This window comes from Rhincodon typus, chromosome 25 (assembly GCF_021869965.1).
Source record: "Rhincodon typus isolate 14 chromosome 25, sRhiTyp1.1, whole genome shotgun sequence".
Classification (NCBI taxonomy): domain Eukaryota; kingdom Metazoa; phylum Chordata; class Chondrichthyes; order Orectolobiformes; family Rhincodontidae; genus Rhincodon; species Rhincodon typus.
This window is the reverse complement of record NC_063356.1, coordinates 39,407,343-39,414,319: the sequence shown is the minus strand read 5'-3', so window position 1 is coordinate 39,414,319 and position 6,977 is coordinate 39,407,343. Positions and strand designations below refer to the sequence as shown.

The 6,977-nt window shown below is 42.4% G+C and overlaps 1 long non-coding RNA gene across 1 annotated transcript; it reads right to left on the bottom strand.

Moving 5' to 3' along the window:
- Positions 1–593: 593 nt before the first annotated feature.
- Positions 594–4,124, bottom strand: LOC125486104. The gene is made up of 3 exons (XR_007264790.1): positions 2,931–4,124; positions 2,637–2,753; positions 594–920 (listed from the first exon to the last, which is right to left on the bottom strand). It is a non-coding gene; the product is annotated as an uncharacterized LOC125486104 (long non-coding RNA).
- Positions 4,125–6,977: the final 2,853 nt, after the last annotated feature.

The window sequence follows — 6,977 nt, the reverse complement described above, 5'->3', positions numbered from 1 at the left end:
GGGTCGGGACCCTTCAAATGTCAACTTTCCTGCTCCTCTGATGCTGCCTGGCCTGCTGTGTTCCTCCAGCTCCACACTTTGTTATCTCCTATTTGCATTAGTTGTGTTCAGTTAAGCACTTTCAGATATAGAGAAAAAAGAAAAAATGGATTACGTCCTTACTGAAAAGAAAGAAAGTAAGACCTTGGCACTGTCAATTCCTACCAAAAGGAAAGTATTTGTGAGCCAGAAGCCGATCACAAGATTGTTTTGGTGGAGAAGAAGGTCATTCAGCCCACTGTGTCTGTGCTGGCTCTCTGAGTATTTTGACTTATAGGTAAAATTCTGCCTTTTCTCATAACCCTGTAAATTGAATTGAATCTTACCAGAAATCAACTGTCATTTTTGTTGAGTTTCTTGGAAGGTTTCTTACCAGGAGGCCTAGTACAAAAGGGGCAACTTTATTACACAGCGAGTGGTTTATGTGTGGCATTAACTGCCAGAGAAAATGGTGGATGCAGGCACAATTATAACATTTAAAAGACAATTGGATAAGTTCATGAATAGGAAAGCTTTGGAGGAATATGGGCCAAGTGCAGGCAGGTGGGGCTAGTTTAGTTTGGGAACATGGTCAGCGTGGACTGGTTGGACCAAAGGGTCTGTTTCCATGCTGTATGACTGTATGACTTTATAACGATGGATGTCAGAGCAGTAGTCATTTATGCATGCTGCTTGATTTTTCTTCAGCACCAGGATGATAGTGGTCTTCTTGAAGTAGGTGGGAACCTCACTTTGTAGAAAGGAAAGGTTAAAGATGTCCGCAAATACTTCTACCAGCTGGTGTGCACAGGATCTGAGTGCACAGCCGATGACTCCATCTGGGCCAGTCACTTTCAGTGGGTTCACTCTCACGAAGGCGAATCTGACGTCTGTGGTGGTGACTGGGGGTATAGGTATACAATGGTAAACATTTAAACAGCACCTGGACAAACTGCAACAATTGTTCGTTCCTGTCTGGCACAACAATGAAATGGGAAATGTGGCCTGATTATGGTTAACAAGGGAGGTTAGGCATAGTATTGGATTCAAAGAATGGACACAAGTTGGCCAAAAAAAGCAGTAGACATGACGGTTGAGAACAGTTTAGATTTCAGGAAAAGAGGACAAAAAAATTGAAATTTAAAAGAGAAGTTTACAGATGACACAAAGCTGGGTGGGAGGATGAGCTGTAGGAACATGCAGAGATGTTTCAGTGCGACTTGGACAAACTGACTGAGTGGCAAATGCAAGGCAGTTGAAGTATAATGTAGATAAATGTGAGGTGATCAATTTTGGTAGCAAAAAACAGGAAAGTAGATTATTACCTGAAAGGCAATAGATTGGGAAATGGGGAGGTGCAATGATGTCCTGTACACCAGTCTCTGAAAGTAAGCATTGCAGGTGTAGGAGACAGTGAAGAAGACAAATAGTATGTTGGCCTTCATAGCGAGAGGAGTGGAGTACAGGAGCAGGGATATCTCACTGCAATTGTACAGAATCTTTGGTGAGACCAGACCTGGAGTATTGTGTGCAGTTTTGGTCTCTTTGTCTGAGGAAGAATGTTCTGGCTATGGAGGGAGTGCAACAAAGGTTTACCAGGCTAATTCCTGGGATGGCAGGACTGACTTTTGAAGAGAGATTGGATTGATTTTTGGACTATATTCGCTGGACTTTAGAAGAATGATGTGGGTGGGATTGGGATTGCGGGGAGAAGAATCTCACAGAATTCTATAAAGTTCTAATAGGACTAGACAGGGCAAACACAGCAAGGATATTCCCAATGACCAGGGAGTTCAGAACCAGGGGTCACAATCTAAAGATATGGGGTAGGCTATTTAGTACTGTGATTGGGGTAAATATCTTCACCCAGAGAATGGTGAGCCTGTGGAAATCTCTGCCACAGAAAAGGATTGAAGCCAAAACATTAAATAGTTTTCAAGAAGGAGTTAGATATGGTTCCTAGAGCTAAAGGGATCAAAGTGTACGGGGAGCAGGTGGTAACAGGGTCCTGAGTTAGATGATCAGTCATATTGAATAGCAGAGCAGGCTTGAAGACTTGGAGCAGGCTCGAGTTGGTATAGTCCTGCTACTATTTTCTAAGTTTCTATGTTTCTGTGAAGGTGAGGCAACTTTATTTGTATGGAGGGGATGTGGTAGAGCAGCACAGAAAGGAACAGGTAATGCAGGAGGGGATTTGCCCATAGCTGGGAGCATCCTGACTTAAAGCCAGGGACAGTGTATGACCATACCTGGCATGGTCAAGGGCAAGGTGAGGCTGGTGGAGGCTCATGAAAATATATTGGGTAGGGAGCTAGGAAGTTGCAAAGTAAATGAGTTTCATGACAAGTGCTACGAGGAAGGGAATCTGGATGTTTGGGGTTTCAATAACATCAGAGGTGCAGGCTGAAGCCACAGACCGAAGAGCCTTTGCTGTTGACCTCCACGGTGCTGGAAACTGAAAGTATGCAATGGGGAAGAACATGGCTGTACCCACGGCCAGAGCGGATTGGGCAAGTGTCTCGAAATGTGAGGGAGGGGGCTGCAGCACTCACCAATATGAGGTCTTTTAAAGGGAAACAACATTACACATAGGCCCATGCAATGTACAAGACACATACCTGTAGGGGTCTCTAATCCCAGATCATCCTATACTGAGCTGAAGGCCAGAAGAACATTCAAACTCCACCACTCTGATACGTTTCTACTTTGTCGGAACAGTTTTATTGAAACTTTGGCTACAAAACAGAAATCTGAATTAGGTAACAGGTTTTATCCAAGTGAAATCAGTGTCATTATTGTGAATCTTGACCCAGGAGCGTGAGTGCGATTACAATGAAAATATCTTCATGATTAATGCATTAAACACCAGAAATAAAAAAAATGACTAGAGACATACAAAAGATTAGCCATACCTGAAGGTAATTAATGTCTTAGCATTGCTGTCCTCCAGAGGCACGTTATTTCAGATTTCCATTCCTTAGGGTTGTCTGTTTCCTTTCTGACTCTTGGAACAAGAATGCTGACTGCACTTATGTGGTTTCCACCACTGCACTCAAATTGATGAGGATTCCAAAGATTCAAAAGCCTTTAACATAAGAAATTTCTCTTCATCTAAGTTTCAAGGTATTAACTCTTTATCCTGAGCCTGTGTCCCTGACCTTGAGATTCCTGGCCAGGGGAAGCAATCATTGTCTACCTTTCACAATCTCGTATGTTTCAATTATACCACTTTTTATTCTTCTAAACTCCAGAAAAAACAGACCCTCAATTTCATCAGTCTCTCCTCACAATACCATCTTCTTATCCCTTCCTTAATCTAGTGAACTGCTGTTCTAAAGCCTTCAATGCAAGTATATTCTTCCTTTTACAACAGCAAAGCTGCACACAATACTCCAGAACTCTGTACAATTGTAATGTCACCTCTTTACACTTGCACTCCAATCCTCTTACAATAAAGGCCAATGTGCCAATTGCTCTCCTAGTTGCTTATTGTACTTGCATGTTAAATTTCTGTGTTGCTCGTATGTGTCCACTGAGGAATCTCTGAGCACCAACATTTAGAAGTTTCACCCCTATTCTGCTTTTCTATAGTTACACCCACTGTAAAATAACGCCATGCATATCATATCCATCTGCCACCTTGTTCCCTCCTCACTGAACCTGTCTAAGATTTCTTCACAGCATCTTTGTGTCCTCTTCCCACCTAAATGCACTGTCAGCAAACTTCTCCCAATTCTCTGTCTCTTTGTCTAAATCATCAACGTAGATTGTGAACAGCCTGTGAGGGCCAACACTCATCATTGCAATTCTCCGGTAATTACAACATGTTAAAAGAAATTTCTGCCTACCTTTTCTCCTGGGCATAAAACAGAAACATGGCAAATTTTGTTCAGAAGAACAAAGATTTTCTCCATGGATACCTGGTCAACTGACATCATCAACACAGATTATCTAAGTCTTATCACATTGCTGTTTATGGGATCTTGCTGTGTGAAGCATGGCCACTGCACTTCCTATACTGCAACAGTGCCTGCACTTCTAAAGTACGTCATTGACTGTTAAATGTTTTAGACATTTTGACATGAATGCAAACCCTTCTTTGTTGGTGAGATGGAACAGATAGGGGCACAATTGAACCACAATGACTCACCCGTAGCTGATGGGAGGAAGTGAAGGGGAAGACAGCCACTCTATGATTATCACTGCTTTGAAGAAAGCAGTAGGATATCTGCATAAAATGCTATATCTGGCCTTATCTTTTAGAATATCAGGTGTTCGGGGTAAATCCAAAGACAGAGATGGATCACTGGACCTAAAACGTTGACTTTGCTTTCTCTCCATAGATGCTGTCAAACTTGCTGTGTTTCTCCAGCAATTTTTGGCTTTGTTTCAGATTTCCAGCATTTGCAGTTTTTGACGGGGATGGTATTGATGAGGAGATCTGGGTTCCTGTGGAATGATTCTACTATTCAGTACACAGTTGGCATGCAATGGCCATTACATATAAGCAGTAACATGCAATCAGATCCAGACATTATATTGAATGGAAAAAGTCTGCCTGAATAGACTTCTCATGTTGTTTTAATGCATAGCACACAGCAAATGTCTTGAAACTGTTCAAGAAATCCCTTGTGGGACAAAATTCTGCGTGGGGAAAGTGCTCAAAGGAAACAACAGTTTTAGATAAGGTTTCTAATTTGTTCAGTGTTCAGCTGGTTTGTTTACTTGGAAGGAAATGGTCAGAGCATGAAATAAGTCTCATGGCATGAACCATGGTTTTTAATTGCTGATCTTTAGCTTTTGCATAGAATCTGAACTTCTTCCTTCAAGCTTCGTGTCTCATGTTGAAACTTTATCACCACGGTCAGCTGATGATTACATCCAGAAGTCTTGGTTTTAAATCGGGCATTAACTTTTGATAGGCTGATTCTGTTTTTCTTGATTATTTTTCATCTCCAGTTTCAGCTCCTTCGGTAAAAGAGCTGCACCCCTCCATCATTGCAAATTATTGCCACATCTCCAATCTTGTTTTTTTCTCTCTCAAAAGTTCTTGAACTTCTTGTAAGCTCTCAAATCTCTCCCTCAGATCTTCTCCACAACTTTTTATTTAAATCTTCACTGTCAGCTTTTCTCCATGCCACAGTGACCCTTCTTAAAGTTACAAGTGGGGATGGCTCCGATGCATGGCAACTGTTTGTGAACTCTCCACAGCACATTTTATTCTCACACTTATTACATTTGTTCTACTCTTTAAAAACTCAATTCCATGTATGTTTAAATTACTAACAATGTTCTCGTAAATCACCTTCTCTGCAACCGTAGCATTGTATTCCTTGCTCTATTCTATTACTCTAATGCACTTTGTATGGCATGATCTGCCTATACTGCATGCAAAACAAAACTTTTCATTGTACCTAAGTACATGTGACAATAATAAATCAAATCAAATCAAATATAACCTTTTGTGATTGTGGTAAACTTTCTTACCTCATTTCCTTCAAATCTTTTGAAGTCTTTGCAGCTCTATGGGCCTGCCCTCACTGTGGCTCAGTGGTTAGCACTGCTGCCTCACAGCACCAGGGACCCAGGTTCGATCCCACCCTTAGGCGACTGTCTGTGTGGAGTTTGTACATTCTCCCTGCGTCTGCGTGGGTTTCCTCCGGGTACTCTGGTACGTCACCTGACAAAGGAGCAGCGCTTTGAAAGCTTGTGATTTCAAATAAACCTGTTGGACTACAACCTGGTGTCGTGTGACCTCTGACATTGTCTACCCCAGTCCAACACCAGAACTTCCACATCATGGCTCCTATCTACGAGACGCACTGCAGAAATTCATCAAGGCTCCTTAGACAGCATCTTCCAAACCCATGGCCACTTCCAACTACAAGGACAGGGATAGCAAATGCATGAGAACGCCCCCACCTGCAAGTTCCCCTCCAAGCCACTCACTATGCTGAATTGGAAATACATTGCTGTTCCTTCATTGTTGCTGGGTCAAAATCCTGGAATTCCTTCCCTAATGGACTGCAGCGGTTCAAGAAGACAGCTCACCACCTTCTCAAGGGCAATTAGGGATTGGCAACAAATGTTGGTCTAGGCAACAACGCCTCTATCATGTGACAAAGCAGCCTGCTTGATTGGCACCGCATCCACTCTTTCTACCACTGATGCTCAGTAGCAGCAGTGTGTACTATCTAAAAGATGCACTGCAGAAATTCACTAAAGATCATTGGACATCACCTTCCAAACCCACGACCACTTCAATTTAGATGGACAAGGGCAGCAGATGCATGGGAACACCACCACCTCCAAGTTCCCTTCCAAGCCACTCACCATTCTGACTTGGAAATATATCACCGTTTCTTCACTGTCGCTGGGTCAAAATCCTAGAATTCCCTCCCTATTGCCATTGTGGGTCAACCTACAGCACATGGACTGCAGTGGTTCAAGAAGGCAGCTCACCACCACCTTCTCAAGGGCAACTAGGAACAGGCAATAAATGCTGGCCAGGCAGCGACGCTCAAACGCCACAAATTAAAAAAAGAAAGAACAAATAAAATAAAATCCTTTCAAAGGAAAATCAAAGGAAAGCTTCAAGATGAAGGAAATACCCAGGTATGGAGAAAATGGGGCTTTGGGATTAGTTTTGGATTGCTTGTGTGAAAAGTCAACATAGACATGATGGACCAAAGAGCCTGCTGCTCACCAGAAAGTTTGTACAGCTCTGCAGTTCCAAACCACACAGAATTCATAGAAAATGGATTAGTTAAAAGTACTGGAAATATGCAGCAGGCCAGACTAGAAAAGAAGAGGCTACAGTTTCAGCTGTGATCCTTCATTAGAAACCTCACTGTATATAGCCAGCATTTCCTGGTTTCATTTGAATGTTGTTGGTTTTGTTTTAATCTCTGTGACTTGGAATGCCATCCCTGGGTTAACTGAAGATTTACCACACGGTC